The 23199-nt window shown below is 41.0% G+C and overlaps 1 protein-coding gene across 33 annotated transcripts in view; it reads left to right on the top strand.

The window, feature by feature from the left end:
• Window positions 1-1692: 1692 nt before the first annotated feature.
• The window catches only part of ptprda (protein tyrosine phosphatase receptor type Da), a 617722-nt gene continuing 596215 nt past the window's right edge, over window positions 1693-23199 (top strand). For 24 of the 33 annotated variants that reach the window (XM_072669680.1, XM_072669689.1, XM_072669678.1 and 21 more), the window contains exons 1-3: window positions 1693-2136; window positions 2293-2390; window positions 2509-2544. The gene's annotated coding sequence lies outside the window, so the exon portion shown is untranslated. The remainder of the gene's footprint in view (window positions 2137-2292; window positions 2391-2508; window positions 2545-23199) is intronic. The other 9 variants (XM_072669684.1, XM_072669686.1, XM_072669683.1 and 6 more) reach the window with 3 other exon arrangements.

The following is a 23199-nucleotide window of genomic DNA, read 5'->3' as shown; positions in this document are numbered from 1 at the left end:
TTCCATTAAGAATGTTTTTGCTGCTCCTGTAAAGTCTGCAGTCTGGAGATACATGTTTTTCATTGGACAGTGCTAAAGTTAATCACTTGGAATCTACTCCAGCACTGTTATCTCCTTCATTTGTCAACAATTAATGAAGGAACAGGCCACGCCTTGACTGCTTAATTTCTTTTTTAATAAGGTGGTGTACAGAGGTGAAATTTCAAAAATTGTGTCACTGTCCAAATACTTATGGACCTGTCTGTAAATCACAGCATTTTTAAGAAGCTGTGCACAGCAGTTGCCGACTTACTGTCACTATGTCATCTCTGTGACCTACAAGAATGCGAAGTATATATATATTAATATATATATTAATATGATCACATAAAATATTGGATTAAATTTAGTTATTATTATTTACATATTTTATTGTTACAAGACTTTTGGCTTTTGATTGTTCTACATATATGTGTTTTCCCGCTCACACTAGGGTGGTTAACTCCAGAAATGAAAATGAACCCTGTGTGGCAAGATATTTTTGGTGGTTCCCACCGGTGCACACCTTAAGTGTGTATATGAGGTATACTCTAAAGAATGTCAGAAAGAAACAGTACAGTATTTCTAAACATAAGTTAGTGTGACGGGGTGGTAAGTCACACCTTTATGATTTCTGACACCAGAAATCATAAGATGCTTACAAAGGTGGTGTTTGTATTTTGAATAAATATACAGACAGCTGTAATCCTGTAAATATGAAAGGTTTAATACAAAAATAACAATTATCAGGTGATATTTTAGATGGAAATGCCATGCTGGTCAATACAGACATGTGGAAAATGCCACGTACTAATCAAAGTAATTAATAGTAGTAAATTACTCTTTACTAAACAGTGTCACAATAACAAGAACACCTGAAGTAATGGCTTTAAGCTAAGCTTTATGCTTTATGCAAACGCTGAGGAGGCTTTATAGTGGCAGCCCACTATATCCTTTCTGGCGCTTTGTAGAACCATCCACAAAGAGGCTTCAAAGAAACCACTTAAACATCCAGATAGTTCTCTGAGTGCTCAGAACCCCTGCCTTTACAACAGAACCCCCTTTTTAGAGTGTGCAGCTCGTCCCTGAACTTTGGGCCAGGCAGTCACTTGTTATTGCACGGAGACGAGAGTGTACAGTTGGGGTCAGACGTGGTTCTGTGCGAGTGGTTGCAGGCTACATACATACACACCCTCTCCCTCCTCTCGTCCTGTTTGGAGGACGCGAATCCGGACTACGCAGCACTTTAGCCGGCAACTTTTCTGTCAATGTGTCTCCAGCAGCGTCGCGCTGTAAATCTGCCTAAACGGATCGATTTCAATCGGCAAACGGATCGATCGATCGAGCAGATAAACACTGTCACGCACTAATCACTGCTAGCTAAAAAAAAAGGGGGGGGGGGTACTCTTCCCCTCTTTTCGCTTCCTCGCTCTCTCTCTCTCTCTCTCTCTCTCGCGCGCGATTGTCTCTATTTCAATTACACACAATTTCTGTCTTTCATCTCTCTCTCTCTCTCTCTCTCTCTCTCTCTCTTTCTCTCTCTCTCTCTCTCTCTCTCTCTCTCTCTCTCTCTCTCGCTCTCTCTCTTTTTCAACGGCCATCAAGCGGCTCGTGGCGGAACTGCAGGTGCGCACGCACGCAGGCGCTCGCACGAGAGGCACCGGCAGAGAGCGAGCGAGCGAGCGTGGAAGCGTCCTCCGAACGCACGCACGCACGCTCGCACGCACACGCGCGCTCCTGCGTTCTACCGCGCTGTCCCGCGCTCAGTGCGCGCATGGAGTCTCGCGCTCTCTCCTGAACGGGCTTCTGTGTGAGGAAATAAAGCGAAATATGACCAAATAAGATCAAAGAAAAACAACAACAACAACAACAAAAGCGGCTCAGAGTTTGATCTGATAGCGACGACGGTCTCCTCCGCTTCTCTCGTACACCCCCCTCCCCTCCACACACACTCTCTCTCTCTCTCTCTCTCTCTCTCTCTCTCTCTCTCTCTCCACTTTTCCTCGTCTCTCCGTCTCGGCTCGCTTCGTCTCCGTCGGCTGGAGCGACCAAACCGGAGCAGGTAGCGAGCTCTCGCGTGCGTCTGCTGCCTTCCTCGTGCGCGACCGTTATTTTTTGGTGAGGGGTGTGTTTGTGAGGATGCGAAGAGAGAGAGAAAGAGAGAGAGAGAGAGAGTCTGTGTGTCTGTGTGAGGGTGGGGTGGGGGGCACCCCGAGGTGACCAGCCTGTGTGATGATGGTGTGTGTGTGTGTGTGTGTGAATGTGTGTTCGCAGTGTGTTTGGACTAAGAGAGCAGAGCTGCTCGTGGCTGGAGTGAGGAAAGAGGACACACTCCTCTGGATTTCCCGCCGATTTGCTTTCCGCGCGCTCGGGTAAGTCCTGAGGTCATTTGTGATTTCCTGCTAATTAAACTGGTCTGGTCGACTTTCTGTTGTCTTACTCGCCATTTCCCTTTTTCTCTTTCTCTGTTTGTTGTTGTTGCATTTGTAGTCTCCGTGGTTCCGCTGCTTTCTATCTGGATCTGTTGTAAGTACCCTGAGGGTTTTGTCTTTTTTTGGGGGGGGCTGGTTTTGAGTTCGGTGCTGCTTCGGTTTCTGTGAGGTGGTAATGTAGCTAACGGCGCTAGAATGCCGCTAGAATGATCAAAGCAAGTGACGGTTGAAAAGTCGTTAGGAATGGAACGGCTGACGTATGAAAGCCGAAGAGAATGGGATGGAACACTGACGTTTGAAAAGCCGTTGGAGATGGAACGAGTGACAGCTAAATGGCGCTGGGAATGGAACCTTGGAGCGTGGCGCGCGCCTGTTCGAACCGACTGCTGCTGCTGCTGCTGCTCCTGCTGCTCCTGCTGCTGCTGCTGCTGCTGCTCGCGGGTCGGTTAAGGAGTGGGAACCGGTCAGATAGATGGTCCGGTTGGAGGATCTCAGTTCTGATGATGGTGATAATATGTGGTTTAGATGAGTGGCACTGATGAGAGCGAGAGAGATAGAGAGATAAAGAGAGAGATAAAGAGAGATAAAGAGAGAGAGAGAGAGAGAGAGAGAGAGAGATTGGGAGTCTTAGCAGGACATAGTAAGCGATATGTTCCTTCTGGTTGGTGTATGTATGTGTGTGTGTGTGTGTGTGTGTGTGTGTGTGTTAGCCGTAGATGTGTTTAGTTTACAGACCTCTCCTGTTTGTGGTCCTTTTGACCGGCCTGTTGAGGAAAAGGATGCACAGCTATTGACCTCATGCCACTGCTGGTTGGAAGATAAGTGGGTGTGTGTTAGTGTGAGTGTGTGTGTGTGTGTGTGTGTGCGTGAGTAAGATTGTGTGTGTGTGTGTGTGTGAGAGAGAGAGAAACGAGTTCAGTGGACACTACAGTGGACAAGTACTATGCTTTAAGCTTGAAACTCCCCGGTCCCTGTGCGACCTGACACACTAACCACAGACACACAGACACACACACATACACACACACACACACACACACACACACACACACACACACTGCCAAGTTCATACTGAGGTTCTATGGACTAGTTTGGACTATTTAACCCATTATAGACCTTTTACCTTATTTTTACACACACAGCCACACACACACTGTGATATGGGCTAATTTTGTTTGTTATTGCGTGCATGTGTGTACACGCTTATGTACAAGCACATGCACACACACACACACACACACACATACACAAGCTTGCTTATACTATATACACAGATATCAACATTATAACATGTGTACACATACATGCTTTTATATACACTTTGTGCATATGTGATTACTGTTTACACACACACACACACACACACACATATATGGGATGATCTGGTGTTGAAGTGTGTTTGTCTGACAGCTGTTTGTGGGAGATGTTTCCTTGAGCTTAAGCTGGTGAATTCGTAAAGCAGATGAAACGTCCAGCGCTCGCATTCGCAAATCTCTGCTCTAGGACACACACACACACACACACACACACATACATACCATTTGAATATCAATATTTTACACACCCCACTTAAATCTGCATATTTATTAAGTTGTTATATGCACTTATACTGGAAAAAAAGGTGCTGGTGTCTGTTGTAAAGAAAGCACATGTGTGTGTCCTGTGTTACAGGAGAGGGCAGTAAACAACAAATATTACATGTTTATAATGTTTGTTTTGGTTTATTAATGTTCTATATTTTATTTTTTGACTATTTTGTGCATTTATCTATCTATTTATTTATTTATTTATTTATTTTGGGGAGGCAGTGAAGCTGAGCTGAGCTGACACCTTGTGTCCTCGCGATGACGTCATATTCAGCATCGAGTGCATGATGTCTGTTTGTGCGGAACTTTTGAGATTCACATTCCAACACGGATACGCCAGATCAGCACGGAATACGCCGGACACCCTGGTTAATATGGGATTAACACTTTTCTCTGATTTTGTCAACACAGACGTTGAGATGAGCAATATAAACTTGATGAGGTCATGCTTTTGGACATCTGTATAATGGAGTGTAACGTGTATTCCAGATGTGTTTACAGCTGTTACATGTGAAGTGAATGTAGGGACCCAGGAAAAGCAAGCCATGGGAGAAGCAACTGACTTGCTGATCCAAATGCAGACACGCAAGAAAAGCTACCGGTTAGGTTAAATGGATTACGCCTGATACAGACTGTCTGTAAATCGCCACTGTCCCGCAAAAACCTTCATCTATTCTGCTGTTTTTTCCACTTTTTGACATGATGTGGATGTTGTTCTTTTTTATCGTGGCAGTGTCATGATGAATGGACTAATAGAAATGCTTCAAAAATGAATTATGATAAAATCTTTCTACCTTGACATCCATTGAAAGTTAAGAAGGGTTTTTCATTCTCCTGTAAAGTTGCCACTTTGGACATATAAGGTTTTTACACAGTAATGCGAGAGCTATGCTGCTCTTATTAAGAAGCTGCTTGTTAAAATCAGACCTGCACTGAACATGGGAAGCAGTTAGATACTGAATCGTTTGATTGGTCGCTTACTCATGTATAAATGAATGATGCTCTGAGATGCTGATTGTGTAAATGGGAAATGTAGAGTGTAGAGACACAAAGAGACAATAAACAGACACCATCACAAAAATGTACACACTTTATGTGTGCATTTGTGATGTTGCATGTGTTTGTGCACTTTCAAGCTTAAACACCACCAAACGCCCATTTGGACAAACTGCATATAGAAACACAACAGAATAGAACGTAACTGTGTCTCTTAGCGTACTGAGAGAATCGTCCAGAACTAAAGGAAAATAAGAGTGTGTGCCCTCCAATTCAGACACATTAGAGAGTCAACAGTGTTGGTAGATGTATACAATGTATCTACAAAGAGACAGAAAGAGAGAAAAAGATAAAAGAAAGACAGATCAGAGAAAAGAAAGGAAGAGAGAGAGAGAGAGAGAGAGAAAAGACAGATAAAGGAGAGAAAGATCAGAGAAAGAAAAGAGGGATAAAAGAGAGAAACAGAAAAAATAGGAAGAAAGAAAAAGAAATGTACATCAAAGAAAGAAAAGAAAAAAGGCATAAAAGGAAATACAGAGATAAAAGATAAAGAAACAAAAGAGGGAGAATGATAGATCAAAGAGAAGAGAAAAAGAAAAAAAAGACAGGAAGAAGGAGCGAGACATAGATCAAAGAGAGAAACGAAAAAGAGATCAAGAAAAAAAAGAACAAGAAAAGAAAGACAGTGAGAAGAAAGAAAGAGATAAAGGAGAGAGAGCAAGATGGATAAAGAAAATGACGAGAGAGAAGAAAAAGAGAAAGGAAAGAGAGGGAGAAATAGAATGAACCTGTGAGGGGAATACAGACTGTAGAAGTGATAAACAGGGGGAAAGAGAGAGAGATAGGGAGAGTGAGTGAGAGAAAGGAAAGAGTGAAAAAGAGAAAGAGAAGTGAGAGAGAAAAGAAAGTGAAACAGAAAGGAAACATTGACTCAGGAAGTGAGAGAAAGACGGGGAGAGAGAGAGAGAGAGAGAGAGAGAGAGAGATGGACTGAGAGTTGTCCCAGGAGTCTGTGGCTGTGAGAATCCTTTCACTTTCCAGGAAAAAAACGATTCTCAATCTGTCACAAAGAGCGCAAGTGTGATTGTGTGTGTGTGTGTGTGTGTGCGTGTGCGTGTGTGATGTGCAAATGAACTCCCACCGGCTTAAAAAGAGCAGAAGTAATTCTGGCTTTTGATGAGTTTGATAATTTGGATGAGTGGTGAAGTGATCCGACACAATTTGAGTGTGTGTGTGTGTGTGTGTGTGTGAAACTTAGTGACTCTCTGTGTGTGTAAGGATAAGTGTAGGTCAGCATGTGTGTGTGTATGTGCATGTTATTTCTCTACTGAAACATAAAAGCAGTCTTTTGGCAGTCTGTGTGTTTGTCTCTGTGCGTGTACCATTCACGTCGCTATATGCTTTAAAGGTGTGTAAGTGTGTGTGTGTGTGTGTGTGTGTGCAGTATTAGTCATTGCAAGCTTTTAGTGAGTGGGAGGGAACTATGAGTGCAGACAGCCGGTACAAGAAAGCTTTAAATTTACACAGATCAGGTGTGTATGTGTGTGTGTGTGTGTGTGTGTTCACTGTGTGTTCTTTCCTTCCTTAATTATCCATCTCATATCTCAAGTGCAGCCCGGTGCCTCCAAAACCACTCTCATTATATCCACTGCACACACATACTCTCTCTGTCTCTCTCTCTCTTTCTCTGTCTGACATAACTAGGCCAAGGGAAACTGATAGTTTTGGACTTTCGCTACAAAACACACATAAATAGTCATTTCTCCTAAACAAAAAAACGCCCAATTAATGAACAGCTTAACCTCCGCCGCTTACACTTCACTTCCAGGCCCATAATGCCTTTCAGCTGATGCATTCTGCTCCACTAGTGTACAGTAGGTGTACCGAGCCTGATGGTGATGTAATATACTGCTGTTCATACACTATACAAACAAAAGTATTGGGACGCCTGCTCATTCATTGTTGTTTATTACGCTGTCCAGGGAAGACTTTCTACTCGATTTTGGAGCATTGTTGTGATAATCTGATTGCATTCAGCAACAAGAGTCTTAGTGAGGTCAGAATGTTGGATGATCACCACCCCACCTCATCCCCAACTCCCCAAACTCATCCCAAAAGTACTGGATAAAGCACCACCATCGTTCTGGAGAAGCTTAATGCTGAAGGGGCTTTATACCCATCTAGCCCACATCTGGCATTAGGCATGGTGCCAATATGTTCACGTTTGTGTGCTCCTATTTTATTGGCAGTGCTTCTCTACAGAAACTAGACAAGCTGTGCATTTGCACATCTGTGTCAGCAATCGGTGTTGCCTTAAAGTAGCTGAATGCATTCATTAGAAGGGGTGTCCACAAACATTTGGCATATAAAAAACAACTGAGTACTTTTGTATTCTATAATGATGCATACAGTATAGGTACAGCTTCTATGACTATAGCCCCTGGAGGTATGATGAATATTTATATAATTTCTTTAATATATTTCTTTAATTTATCTATTTCTGTAATAAAGTAAATCCATTCTACATTATATAATTTATACGTACTTTTGAAAGAAAGATTTTAAATGATAATTAATAGTAATAATAAGTAATAATAACAATGATCTGTTGATAACAACTGCTTGTCATGTTATCTGGCAGGACACATTCTGTATAATAATTTAATTATTATGTAATGGTTAATTTTTTACTTTATTTTACAGCTTTCTAATTAGAAATTTCCAATAAATAATTGTATAGAGTTCTAGCATCATGTTAGAATCATTTCTTACAAACGATTTACATTAGTTTTGCTCATAAGATAATATTTAGCATTTTCATTCTGCATATTAAAATACATTCTTGCTAAGAAATACCTGAACTTCTTTCTGTATATTAATTTTATTAGAATTTAATAATGGATATTTGTTTATATTAGCACTTAAATTAGGATATTTATTTAATTAAAACTGCGTTCTAGATCATTCTAGATAGTCATTTTTATGTACTTTCATTCTAGAGCTTAATTTGTTGAGCACTGACATCATATTAGCTTCCTGTTATAGTTATATGTTACAAAATGTGTTGTGTATGTGTGTAACCAGTGATTCCAAACATTTGAATGCTGCAGCAGCAGCAACACACACACACACACACACACACACACACACACACAGACACCGACTAGACTTGTCTTTCTTTCAATTTCTTCATTCGTATGTGTGTAATCAGTGTCGTACAGCACTCTGTATTTCTCAGCCTGTTTATAGTTTCTGTATGACATTGTGTTTCTTTATTACCGTGCACTATAATACCCATTATCGCTGTAGGAGTGCTGGAATCCCACTGGCAAGCACGAGCAAACACACACACACGCACGGTTTTATAATGAGAACACAGTGACAGATAATTAGATACACCTGGTGCCAAGGCTTTCACGTTTCAGTTCATCCTAAACAAAATCCCACTCTCCTCTTCATCTCTCCTCTTCCTCTCTCTCTGTCTCTCTCATTCTCTTGCTTTGCAGACATAAAAGTGACTATTTATTCACCTTCCTTTGACGGCTCTCACCGGCACATATTTTTCTGCTGATGTAGACAGTGCACAGTTACTCATCAGAGAGAGAGAGAGAGCGAGAGGGGGACAGAATGATAGAAAATGAAGATTGTTGCTTGGGCAAAATACCAGAATGCGTTGCATTATTAGTAAAAAATCTGAATGCAGCCGTCATACCTTTACACAACATGAAACCATGCAGCTGAGTCTATTGCAACATTTACACTAAGCTGTTCTAGGTTAACGCTTCGCATTAACGTAGTTACAGGCCGTCATTCATGCCATCTCCGCGAATAGAAGCTATTAGCCCGAGGTCATTTTACATAATGCTGATTAGTACACTGTAATCCCACATTTCTTTTATCTCAAAAAAACTAAATCTGTGGTTCGTGAAACTGGATATACATTGATCAGCCATAACATTAAAACCACCTGACTAATATGGTGTCAGTTCCCCTCATGCTACCAAACAGCTCTGTCCCATCAGACCATGGCATCTGCAAGACCTCTGAACGCGTCCTGTGGTATCTGGCACCATTGCAGACGTTAGCAGCAGATCCTTTAAGCAAATCCTGCTAGTTGTGAGGTGGGGCCTTCGTGAGCATCAGTGAGCCTTGGGCACCCATGATTGTGTTGCTGATTCACTGGTTGTCTTTTCTTTTAGCACTGTTGGTAGGTTGTGACCACTGTATACCAGAAACACACCACAAAACCTGTGTGATGTTTTGGAGATACGCTGGCCCAGTTGTCAAGACATCACAGTTTGGTTCTTGTCAAAGTGGCTCAGATCTTTATGCCAATTTCAAGAACTTTAAGAACTGGCTGTTCACTTGCTGCCTGATATATCCCACCCCTTGACAGATGGCAATGTATATAAAGATAATCAATGTTTTTTACTTCATTTTATAATGTTCTAACATCTATAATGCTTTCAAATATAATATCATATGACGTCATAACATGACCAAAGACATGGATGTAGAGTTGACGGTGTAAAAAGCTGGCTTTTCACTTAATTTATTCCTGTTAATTATGCCATGAAATACAGAAGGCTGACAGTGTTTGCTGTTGCCTTGTATGAAATATGTGTGCCCCTAGTGTGCATAGTATAATATGTGCGCAGAGAAATGAGCTTCTGTGCGGTCAATTCATCAGCTGATTTACAGGAAAGAATTGTGAAATATAGCACACACACAAACACACACACACACACATACACACACACACACACACACACACACACACAGTGAGTTGTGTATAATTCTCTGCCTCTGGAAGTGTTGATTAGAAAACAGACGTTTGGTGTGAAACATGACCCCCACCCTATATCACACTGTTGGTAATTTCCTCCCTCATCCATCCCTACATCCTTCTATCTCTCTATCTCCCTCTCGCTCTCTCTTTTCCTCCCTCTCCCTCCCCCTCCTAATCATAAATCTGCCATTTATTAAGTAGTTAAGTGAGTGAATCGGCACAGCAGCAGTGACATCAGCGCCATTACTGCTGATTCATACGACAGTCCAAAGAGCAATGAGTGCAGAGGGGCAGACGAGATGTGAATGTGTGTGTGTGTGTTTATTTAGTAGGGATTCACATTTTTTAATTAACCAGGTTTTTGTGTTTTAGCAAGTGTATTTTATGGGGGTGAAAAAGAAGAAGTGTTTAAACAGGGCAAGAACTACACAGCAAATTGAATCAAGTTCAGTCATCACTTACAGAGTTGAATTTAACACTCACACTGCTGATTTAACACAGGCATTGTCTGCATAATAGTACTAGGACAGATCTGCAAAAAACGTAAATTACCCAATTTTCATATTTAAATTCCACCCTTCCCAAATATTCCATCAGTCAAAACGTGTCCAGATGAGTACTTTAGAGTTACAAAACTGATGTAACTAACTGGTGTTGGAGGCTTCCACCAATCAGCAATGACATTAAAACCAAAGCCTAATCTCGTGTAGGTCGTGTAGTGCAACCAATACAGCTCTGACCCGTCTAGGCATGGACCCTACAAGACCTCTGAAGGTGTTCTGTGGTATCCAGCCCAAAGACGTTAGCAGCAGATTCTATAAGTCCTATAAGTTGTGAGGTGGGGCCTCCGTGGATCACATCAATGGCTGGTACTGACCACTGCATAGCGGAAAATGGGCCTGATTTTGCGCCTGATGTTTTGGAGATGATCTAACAAGATGGCTCTTAGATGTCTTAGATCCTAATGCTTGGCCATTTTTCTGTTCACTTACTGCCTAATATGCAGATCCCCGCCAACGGTAACCAGAAAGTCAATGTCATTATTTCCCCTGTCAGTGGTTTAATGTTTTTCTTTTTATAGTTTTTAATGTTTCCCCATTTTCTACCCAATTTGGAAGGCCAATTACCCAATCCCCATTCATGCGAACTCCCCCTATCACTAGCCCCCAACACAAGGAGGGTGAAGACTAGCAGACATCTCCTCCAACACATGTTAAGCCAGCCTCCTCCCCTTATCATTATGCAGCCAGTGCGCTCTGAGGAAAGTGCAGCTCCCCAGCTCTGATACAACAGCTAACAGATGCCTGTTCTGACCAGCATCACATTAGGAGTGATGTGTGAGAGAAGTGCCATCAACCCACTCCTAAAAGGGCAAGGCCAAGTGTTCCCTCTCTGGCTCCGGCTGCTGATGGCTAACTGTGGCCTCAACCATTAACACACTCACCTCAAACCATGTGGAGTTCTTCAGTAATCTGTAATAGACTGACTTATGTGGTTTCTGATACTGTATGCTATTCTGATACTCTGTTAGCTATAAATGTGGACTGTGGACTGAATGTCTGGACAGAGGTCAGGCAATAAGGTGTCTGTTGCTGCTGTTTTTAGCTCTCATTTACGACATTATTTAGCAATTAGGAGTAACACAATAATGTTTCATCTTGTATTGTTTAATATGAGCCTTTTAATTCAATAGGCACAAGGATCAAGCAATACATTCAGCAGACTGGAGCAGACGTCTCAGTTTAATGCCTATTGTACTGGATGAAGTTGAATAAAAAGTAGCAAAGTGCATTTCCTCAGGGAAACCCATAATGATTGCATAGATTCTTGTTTCTATGGTATTCCTAGTGGAGGCCAGGAGGTTGCTATTCAGTTGCGATGGTATTTCAGGTGGTTGCTAAGCTGTTCCAAGTCATTGCTAAGTGGGTGCTATGCTGTGGCTATGGTGTTTGGTGTTTCCAGTGGTGGCTAAGTTGTTGCCATTCATTTGCTATAGTATTTCAGGGTATTGCTAAGATGCTCCAGGTTGTTGCTAAGTGGGTGCCATTGTGATGCTAAGGTGTTGCTAGGTGGCTGCTAAAATGGCTCTGATGGTTGCTAAGGTCTTTCAGGTGGTTGCTATGGCAGGTGCTATGGTAATTTAAATGGTAAAAGGTGTTAGTATGTGGGTGCTCTGGTGTTTGCTAAGATGTTTGTGGGTGGTTGCCATTTCAGAATGCCTATACTTTGTTTGATAGTCTGAGTCTTTAGCCGTTTTCACAAAACTCATGCTCAATTATGAATTTTTTTGCAGATAAACAAGCAATTTGTGTTTCCTTCCCCTACCCTAACGCATGATAACAGCAGTACATGTTTACAGCTGTTTACAGCATATTTTTTTGGCTGTATTGTTGTTTGCAGTTTAAAGACGCCAGGCAAGACGAGCAGGGGGTCCACCTTATGAGGGCTGAAATCTATGTGCCACCACAACAAAGTCTACCATACACCTGAAAACACAAACGCACCAGGCAGGGCTCTGAATACAGCATTTCAGAATGTTGAATGCAAACTTTTGAAAAGCTGTGTGTCATGATGAGACCATCCATAGAGCCAGTCGTTTCTTGATTCAGCGGCTACCCGTGCCAACTGATAAGAGACTCATGTGACTTTCGGCTTACATCATCATTTATACACATTTTGGTTCATAACCCAACTTTTCCACCTTGTCCTAGTAGAAAAATCCTTTTTCAATATATTTTTTTGTTGTTTTTTTTAATTTTGGTTTTTTTTTTGCACATTTTCAGATTTTGCAAAAACGTGGTGGATGGAAAACCAACTTATGACTTAGGATCTCTTTCTCTCATTCTCTCTCTCCCTCTCTCTCTCTCTCGCTCTTCTCAGTGTGGTTTGTAATGTTTTGGCTGGTTTCTCAGCTATCTTGTGTGTGATCTGAGATGAAACTCTCGCGTCTGTCTTTCACTCATTCTCTCTATACTCGTCTTTTGCTCTCTCGTGCTCCATCACTCCTCTACATCATCTGACTTGGAGGCCTGCGATTCACTTGAGCATTCTCACATCTGACCTACTCTCTCTCTCTCTCTCAGTCGCTCTCGGACCACCCTTTCTTTCTCACTCTCTTTTAACTCTTATTTCTCATCTTTCTTATCATCTTTTTATCTATCTCCTTCCTCTTTCTCTTTCTCTGCCTCTTTCTCTCTCTCTCAGCTAACAGACGAACAAACGCTTCACTTACAGTGCCTGCAGTCAGGATGTGTGTGAGTTTGTGCGGGTGTGTGTGTGTTTGTGTGTAGCTTATGTTAATTAGAGCCATATGCTGATCTGATAGATGATGTTGTTTATATTTTTGGCTCCTCAAATGAAGGCGGTTTGATCCCTGAGTTTCAGCTCAATACACCACTCCACTTCGCTGTGGAGCACACTACTTCTTCTTTCAGTTCTACATTACACCCTCACTCTTTCTCTGCCTCTCTCTTCCTTTCTCTCTCTCTCTCTTGCTTCTACGAGTGTGCAGAAGAAAACAAGCTGTACAATTGCAGTATTGTTCAATCATGGATGGATAGCAAAGTCTGAGGAAAGTCTATACCATTAAAACCAGTGACAGGTGAAGTGAATAACAATATCGTGTTACAGTGGCATCTGTCAAAGGGTGGGATATCCATATAAGGCAGCAAGTGAGCAGTCAGTTCTTAAAGTTGTTGTGTTGGAAGCAGGAAAAATAGGCAAGCATAAGAATCTGAGCCATTTTGACAAAAGACAAATTGTGATGGTTAGACGACTGGGTCAGAATATCTGACCCAAAAACATCAGCCACTGACCATAGAAGGACAACCTTTAAACCATCGACATAGGCATCTAATGCTGATCATTGATGTGATCAGTGGAGGCCCCATGTCACAACTTACAGGACTTACAGGATCAGCTGCTAACGCCTAGGTGCCACGTACCACAGGATGCCTTCAGAGGTCTTGTGGAGGTCATGAGGGAGGTCTGCACAATATTAGGAAGGTGATTTTAATGTTATGGCCGATTTTTGTATGTCTGACTCACATCCCTCTTTAACTTAGCAGGAGGTCTGGACCATGATAGTTTCATATTTTGACAATGGTTTTGACAATGAACAATGAGAGCATATGCATGGTAGTGGCACGTCATAGAAAGCTAAAAGACGATAGGAGAGAGGGAAGAGAGTCAAAACAGGAAGGGAGAGGAAGAGAGAGAGAGAGAGAGAGAGAGAGAGAGAGAGAGAGAGAGAGAATAGTTAGATAGGAATTGGGCTTCTTATCCTACTCTAGATGTCTTCACTCTGGTGACAAGAACAAGAGAAATCAATTAAGGGGCAGGATGTCACTGCACAAAGAACAACGGTGGAGAGAAAGAGAGAGAGAGAGAGGGGGGAGAGAGAGAGAACGAGAATAAGAAAGAGGTAGGGAGAGAAAGACAGTGTTCAAAAAGAGCGAGAGAGATAGCGAGAGAGCAGCTTGGTCTAGCTGTGAGAAGCGCCATCTGTTGTACTGGTCTCCCAGAGAGAGTAGTGGAGAAAAAGGAGAGAGAGAGAGAGAGAGAAATGTAGAGATAGCTTGAGGAGGTCAGAAAGTGATGTGTGTGAATGGAGAGCATTGCACCAGCAAAGAGAAAAGGATGACAAAAAAAACCCCTCCAAAAAACAACCTGAGCCAGATCTGTTCTCTCACCTCTGAAGCTCAGAGGAGATATCTCTAATTAAACCCTGCAGCTATTTCTTTCTCTCTCTCTGTCTCGATCTGTCTCTCTATCATTTGGCACGTTGAGGGCCCCGGATTGGCTTGTATCTTTCTCATATTGACTCTTTGAAGAAGAGTTTTTTTTTTTTTGCGTTAAGCATTGGTTGATGATTGATGAAGCTGGCCTAGGGCTGGAGATGTTTCCATTATTCCCATATCAGTGCATCATTAAAATTGATTGTATTACATTGTTTGGGAACATATTGTGTTGTGTTGTGGCTGGTGTGTTAAAGAACAGCACAATCTGGTAGCTGGTTGTGTGTTTTTTTGCTAGTGTATGGCTTTACATAAAAAATGGTCTTATTGCCAATGAATCTCAGAAAAATGGCTAAGAATAGCATTAGGTTCAATTCATGCAAATCAGCGAACACAGAGTAAATCTGCCCTCAGTCTTCTCTGTGCAAGTTACACTTTCACATTCGCCTTTAGCTAGAGAAGCATTTCTCAAAACTGCCCATGGTCTGCACATTCGAGTGTTTCCCCTACCTCCAACACAACCAGTCCAACTAATGTCTACCATCAGCAGACCATCAGCCACAATCCCTACTCTCAGTTGGACTGCGTAAAGAGGTGCGCGCTAGTCTACGGTCCACTGCGTTCTGTGAGCCTGCTGGCTATGGCCGTGGTAAAGCAGGAAATGCACCAAAATGTGCAGGGCAGTATCTTTATGGCTCTGTTTGAGTAGCCCATAACCAGTGGCTGTTCCTCCAGAACTTAGAAGGAGCGTGGAAAAGGAGGCAGGGCTGAGTCTGCTGGTGTAGTTCTTGACTAGTGTGTTTGCTCTGGACTAAGTCATTAGCTTATGACTAACTACTCAAACACATTTGGGAAGAACCGCACAGTTAACATCACATCACACAGCGGGAGTGTGTGGTATTTCAGGGTAGATTTGGGAGAGGACTGGATTGGATACATTCCTTTTACCTGTTTCCAATCATTTTAGCTGAAATCTGCTGGTTAACCGAGAGTACTGTTATAACATACAATATTACAATATATACAATAAAAATATGTTTTTTTTATGCTGTTTGCTCCAGTAGCAACGGCAATCCTCTGTCCAGCTGGTAAAATTGTACTAATGGTCCTCAGCTTGGGAGGGGAAGAATAGACAGGCTTCATTTCTAGGCAGCGAAGTGAATGCAAAGCCTGTGGGTTATCAGGGAGGGTTCAGAGGTTGCATGTAGTGTAGTGTTTACTGCCATGTAGCTGCCGGAAAGCACTTGGTCACTGTCTCCATCAAGAGAAAACACACACACACACACACACACATCCTCCTATGCACATTAAAGGATTTGTGCAAGGATTTGTGAGCAGAGAGGCTTCTAAAATCATAGATGCATTCACAGTGTCAGTAATTATTTCTGCTATCATTTACTCATTTACCTGGAAGAGCCTGTAGTAGTTTTATAGACAGTTTGAGTACTGTTTAAGCTATTTTTGTATATTTCTGTATATGCTTTCTTAAGAAAGGAGTGCAAAATTATGTTTAGTTTTTCATCCTACATTAATTATAGCACATAGTCTTACATAGTCTTATAGTAGTTACTACTTCGATATACTGTAAAAGCAGGAAAATCTGCCCCTAGCTTTTTTGTTTTCTGGAGTTTTATCTATAGGGTGTGATTCTATGCATTGTATAAAACATCTTCGCCTGCTTGTTTGCACTTTATGTATCTGTACTGTATTGTTTTTGTTCCCTGTTGCACCATAATGGTCCTGGAGGAATGTAATTTAGCTCCACTGTGTACTTGTATTCAGATGGAATGACAGTAAAAGCCCTCTTGACTTGACTTGACTGAAACATAAACCTTCTCCAGACGTGTTCTGAAGGTCATATCTGGAGATGTTTTTTACCCAATCTATCCGAATACAAAACCAGCCTCTGTTTTCTTAACTGGTTTGGAGGTTTTATCTAAAGTATTTCAGTCTAGAGTATTCTACCTCAGTAGAAAACTGTTTTAGTGTTTCATCTGGAGAGTTTCTTCAGATTTTCTTCTGGCCTCAGTAGAAGAGCTATTTTCTGGAGTTTTACCTAGAACGAATACAATTCTAAAGTAGAATAAGTCTAGAGTAATGTACCCCAGCATTACATCTGCTCTGAGTATGTTTTAAGACTTTCTCTGAAGAGGTTTCAGTTCTAGAGTAGTCAAGCTCAATCTATCTCAATAGAAAACCTTTATCGATTATGAGGTTGTGTTGGATATATCTGTCATTCTAGAGTAATATACTTCAATAGAAAACCCACCTCCATCAGATTTGAGGTTGCGTTGGATAGGTCTGTCATTCTAGAGTAATCTACCTCAATTGAAAATCTAACTTTGCCAGTTTTGAGGTTGTGTTGGATAATTTTGTCATTCTAGAGTAATCTACCTCAATAGAAAACCCACCTCTATCAGTTTTGAGGTTGTGTTGGATAGGTTTGTCATTCTAGAGTAATCTACCTCAACAGAAATTCTATGTTTATCAGTTTTGAGGTTGATATGGATAATTTTGTCATTCTAGAGTAATCTACCTCAATATAAATCCCACCTTTATCAGTTTTAAGATTAAGTTGGATAAGTTTGTAATTGTAGAGTAATCTACCTCAATATAAATCCCACCTTTATCAGTTTTGAGATTAAGTTGGTAAAGTTTGTAATTCTAGAGTAATCTACCTCAATAGAAACCCTATGTTTATCTGTTTTGAGGTTGAGATGGATAGTTTTATCATTCTGTAATAATCTACCTCAATAGAAAACCCAACTCCATCAGGTTGTGTTGGATAGATTTGTCATTCTAGAGTAATCTACCACCATCTGTTGTTTGGACTTGGGTAGATTGTGATTTTGCCGTAGTATTGAGTAATCAGCTTCAATATAAACCTGCCCTAGATGTGTTTTGGGTTTTTGGGTAATATGATCTAGTATTTCATCCCATCAGGAATGCACATGCTGTTGTTTTCCCTCATCCTATGCCAGAGTCTCACAGCTGGTGGTGTTGATCAGGCGTTTAAACACAGTCTGGCTCTCCTTTCGCTGTGATCTTTTGTTAATTTCCTCCTGTTCCTCCTAAGGCAGGGGTTTATAAACAGTACAGTACAATACAGTGATTACGTTGCTCTTACGTTTGCTGGTGTTTCTGGTTAAGTAAAAGTGGAGGATTTTTAGTGCGAACGGCGTTTCACTCCTACGGCAGCAGACAGCAGTTGGGTTTGTGCGTGTGCATGTGTGTGTGCGCATGTGTAGGGCGGGGGAAGACGAGTGAATGCCATCTGGTCTGATTGAGGAGAGAAAGAGGAAGGCTCAGGTACTCTCCACTGCGATTAGTAACAAAGCGTTAATTAATGTCAGAGGATCCAGACCAGGTAATGCCATTAGTGTGAATTAGCTCTGATTACAAATGCCTGCATGCAGGAGAGTGCACACACACATACACCCACACACACCCACAGAAGTAGCTGCAATGCTGAACATTTTGTAGTATGACACATATAAACACACGTGCACAGAATCTATATACAGACAGATGCATAGTGTCTAGACAGACAGATACATGCGCACACACAGCATCCAGATAGAAAACCACATTCACATAAACGCACACACACATACTGAACTGGCTGTTGTGCTGTAAGGCTTGTATTGCGTCATACACACACTACATGTAGGCAGAGACAAACACACAGATTGAAGTAGCAGCCTTAAAACGCATCTTGTGCAAGTGTCACAACTTACCCCAGAGCGGGGCAGATTGTAACTGACTGGAAAGTCTGGTAAACTGATAATATACAATACAATTTGGTGTTAATTGAACCTGTTTAAGTTTCCAGCTTAAATGTATCGCATCCCAATAAATATGGTCAGAGAAAAAGAAAAGAGGCTGCATGTCAAACCTGGCCCATTTATTTTTCACTGCAAAGTAGAGCAGCTAAAGTTAGCACACATAAAACTGAACTAGATTTTATTTACATCACATCTATAGTCCGATTCTGATCAATCTGGGAATAAAAACTCCCGAAACCTTATTAGAAACACTTATACTAAGTAAAGCCTCCTTGTGCTCTCAACACAGCCTCAATTCTTCAAGGCATGGATTCCAAAAGATGTCGGAAACAGATCCGGTACCTGGGAAGCCAGATGAAACCAGTTTAAGATGACTTTTGTTTTGCGACATGGTGCATTATCATGATGAAAATAAATTGTGGTTATGATGGGATACACATGGTCAGCAACAATACTCAAATAGGCTGTGGTATTCAATCGATGACTGCTTGGTAATAATGAGCCCAGAGTGTGCCAGGAAAACATTCCCCATACCATTAAACCACCATCACTGGACTCTTTACCATGTGTTCATGTTGTTGGCTTCAGATTCTGACCCTACCATTCGTGGGCCTCAGCAGAAATACATCCTGCTTAGACCTGCTCACTTCATGCCTCTTGAATAGCTTAATTTTTTAGGATGCTTTATTTTCTAAGACGCTTTCAAGCACGTTGTAACAGTGTAAACACATCCGTTTCTCCAAGATTAATTCAACAACCAAAACCCAAAAATAATTTGTTTGGGAATAACTGTTGAGCGAATTTGCATATTTAGTCCCACAGACACATTTGACTGCCAAGTGTTAAATTTACATAAAGGGATCAGGATTAAACAGGGTCATAGAGAGGCTACTTTTTTCATTCTTCAGTTGTGTAGTTTTTGGGAGCCTGTGCCCACTGCAGCCTCAGCTTTCTGTTGGTGGCTGATGTGGACCCTAATGCGGTCTTCTGCTGTTGTAGCCTATCCACTTCTAGGTTGGACGTAGTGTGCATGCTGAGATACTTTTCTGTCTAACCACAATTACAGAGTTACTGTAGCCTTTCTGTCACCTCAAACCAGTCTGGCCATTTTTTGTTGACCTCTCATCATGTTTCTCATATTTCTGTTTGCTGAACTGGTCATTCCGAGTAAACTCAAACCAGCCTGCCTGGCACCAACATTCATGCCATGCTTAAAATCGCGATCACATTTTCTGATGGTTGATGTGAACATTACCTGAAGCTGCTGGCCCATTTCTGCATAATTGTATGCATTATTGCACTGCTGCCACATGATTGACTGATTAGACAATAGCAATTAAATGTGTAGGTGTACAGGTACAGGCTCTCTGATAAAGTGTATATAGGAGGAAGCCAAGTTTGGACTGGTGTACTTGGTAGCACTGACTTACTAGTTGTAACAGTTTGATTAACTAACCACCCAGTGTGGAGGTTGGCCTTAGCCTGGCTAGTTTATCTGCTTCAAATATGTGCTATATTGCAGCCAACTAGAGAGAACCTAAAATAATAAGAATACATTTTTTATGCATAACTCACTAATCATACACTGTTGCAATGAAAAAACAGTCTTCAGGGTGAATCTGGAGGGATATCCGTCCGAATATGGTCACGAGTCACAGATGCTATGAGAATATGAGAAGTCCTACTTGAACCTGTTCAGCTACATCCAAGGCCTGTGTTATATTTTAGGCCACATTAGCTTTTGCCCCACTCTCCCCTACACAGTTGATTTGTGAGTCTGATCAAAGTTGGTGATGGTCTGGGTAATCATCTTTTGGCACTGCTTAGTCTTCCACAGACCTCGCTGGGCTTACAGCATTATGTGTGTTTGTGTGTGAGTGTGTGTGTGTGTGTGTGTGTTATTGTCCTCACACCCATATACCAATCTGTGTGGTTTCTGGCTGGCTGTGTGTGTGGCTTACAATAGCAAACACACTCACTGCTGAGTATGGAGTCTCAGAAGAGGATTGCATCTACTTACCATGCCTGTCCTTGCACACTTTGTGTGTGTGTGTGTGTGTGTGTGTATGTAAAATGCTGTGTTGAACCTCTCTGAAATCCATGCTTACCCTTCTTTTCCTCACCTGCTGTTCATGGTTGGCATATGGCCATGTGTGTGTGTGTGTGTGTGTGTTTTTTGCTAATGCTTTTTTCAGCATTAGTCCTCTTCTTGTTAGTGTACATCACTGGTCATTCTGTTGACTTTGAACAGCATCTACAAGTAACGTTATTAGAGGTGTAAGAAAATATTGCTATATTGAAGTATTGTGATATTATGTTTTGCAATATTGTATCGATTCTCAAAAACAGTATTGATTTTTAATTAATAGTTTACATGTAAAGATTGGTTGCAGACAGTGCTTCATTTTGTACAGCAGCTAGCAGTGTTGTAGCCTGTCTTTGGATCCCAGTGTTCTGATTAATATATATATATATATATATATATATATATATATATATATATATATATATATAGATATTGAATATAACAATATGTTGCAATATGTTGAATTCTCCTGTTTTGTGATGCATATCATATCGCCAGGTTCTTGACAATATACAACCCTCAATGCTATAATATAGTCGCTTTCCATAACTTTTTGGTACAATGTGAATCTGTCAGTTGTTCCTTAAATGTGTCCAAATTTAATGATGATTAGACCAATAGAAATGGATTAAAATACAAAATAGAATATAATCTAGTTACATTGACTTCCATTGAAAGTTAAGGTGTTTTTTTCCTTCTCCTGCGAAGTTACTGTTTGGGGTTGCAGCGGTATAAGTACACCATGTAATGGAAATAGAACGTTATTATAACATGTATATTTGCTTAAAATCAGTATTTAAAAAAATCCACCAAACTTCCCACCAATTTCTTACCGTTTTGAGAGAAAAAAAAAACAATCAGTTGACTAATGAAGAAAATAATCAGCAGATATATAAAATATAAGATAAGATATATATAAATATTAGAAAAAAAAGTCTAAAAGTCTTTTACATCTGTTCAACCAAAACCCTGTTTAATGTTTTAATTTTTAAAATGTCAGTATATACTTGTAATTATAATAATATTAACAATAAGAATTGTGAAATACTGTATATTGTGAAACCATGACATGTCTGAGTTGGTTCTCATACTGTATATATGTATATATATATATATGTATATATATATATATATATATATATATATATTTTTTTTTTTTTTTTTTGGGGGGGGGGGGGGGTGCTTGTTCCAGATGTATGGTCTCACATGGCCTCTACTGGAGATCTTTTTTCTCTGTTGCAGCTTTTTACTTGGTTGGGTATGTGTAGCACTACCTGCTGTTTGTCTCTGTGAATTCACACTCAGATCTGTCAAACCTTTCTTTTCTTCCACCCTGCCAACTCTCCACACACACACACACACACACACACACAAATACACACACACCAGCTGTGACATGTGCCTCTGTGTGGACTTTTTTTGAGGAGGGAAATGTTGTGGGGTGTTGATTGTTGCAGTGTTCTGCAGAGATCCTGGGGAACGCAGCAGGTGTATTTTTCAGGTCATGGTTACATATATGCCAGCATGTATGCAGCCTCTAACTGTCTGTATGTATGTGTTAGCCTAGGGGTGTGAAAATGCCTTGATATGACTGTGACATTGATCCTAAAGTGGACGTGCAGCTTCATTTGAAACAATTATAAACAATTCCAATAATACTACTACTAATAATAATAATAATTGAATTGGCATGATATTGTCACAAGTTTTAAGTAATTGCAATATTTGCATTGTGGCATTCCTCCCCTGGCCTTGATGACTGCCTCAAATTCATAATGTTTTCATAATATTTCTTAATCTAAATAAACTGATCCCACATTTCTCTTCTAATGACCCCAAATCCTGACAAAGTTTAAAAGCAAACACGTTAGTGTATGTACAAGCCTGCAACATCCAGAAAAACAGAGAGAGCAAAATCACACAATAAGCGCATCAGCAGATTCAACGGATAAATAAATAAACCCCTCCAGGTCAAGGTTGTGTTATAAATGCTCCAGATGAGCAGGACGTTGTAAACCTGAAAAAAAAGAGAAAAGAATAAATGGTAATAAACAGAATCGCAAATCGACAAGTAAAGTGCTTCCTATCAGGAGTGGCAAAAATGCAACGCATATGCTACATGTGTGGAACTTCGTAATTGAAAACGTGTGAGAGTGTGTGTGTGTTTGCCTGTTTGCATCCATGTGTGTCTGTGTGTGTTGTGGATGGCCATTAGCCTGGACTAGCCCTGACAGAAAAGGATCAGAGAGAGGTGCAAATTAAATTTTCTTTGAGAGCCTTCAAGCAAAGAGCAGCTTAAAACACTTTCACACACACACACAGACATACACACACCTCCCGGGCGTCTGAGAGGCTGCAGGTGGAGAGGAATAAACTCCTGCTCTGTCCGCAGCGGAAAAGAATGAAGGAGGCAGAAGAGAGGGTGGAGAGAGAAATACGCTGAGAGAGAAGGGAGAGAGAGGTGTGTTAATGTAGGTTTGGAGGATAATTCCATTACTGAGTAATAGTGATACTTATCAAATCAGCACTAAAGGACAGAGGCTCTCTCTCTCTCTCTCTCTCTCTCTCTCTCTCTCTGACCCCATGTCTCCTCCCATGTAAACACACTCTTTTCTAAAGGTCTGTCCTTCCATCCGTCCGTCCGTCCGTCTATCTATCTATCTATATATCTATCTATCTATCGATCTATCGATCTATCTGTCTATCTATCTGTCCATCTATCTGTCTATCTATCTATCTATCTATCTGTCCATCTATCTGTCCGTCTATCT

This window comes from Salminus brasiliensis, chromosome 24, assembly GCF_030463535.1.
Source record: "Salminus brasiliensis chromosome 24, fSalBra1.hap2, whole genome shotgun sequence".
NCBI lineage: Eukaryota > Metazoa > Chordata > Actinopteri > Characiformes > Bryconidae > Salminus > Salminus brasiliensis.
Note: the sequence above shows the minus strand (reverse complement) of the source record. Positions and strands in the feature narration are given on the sequence as shown.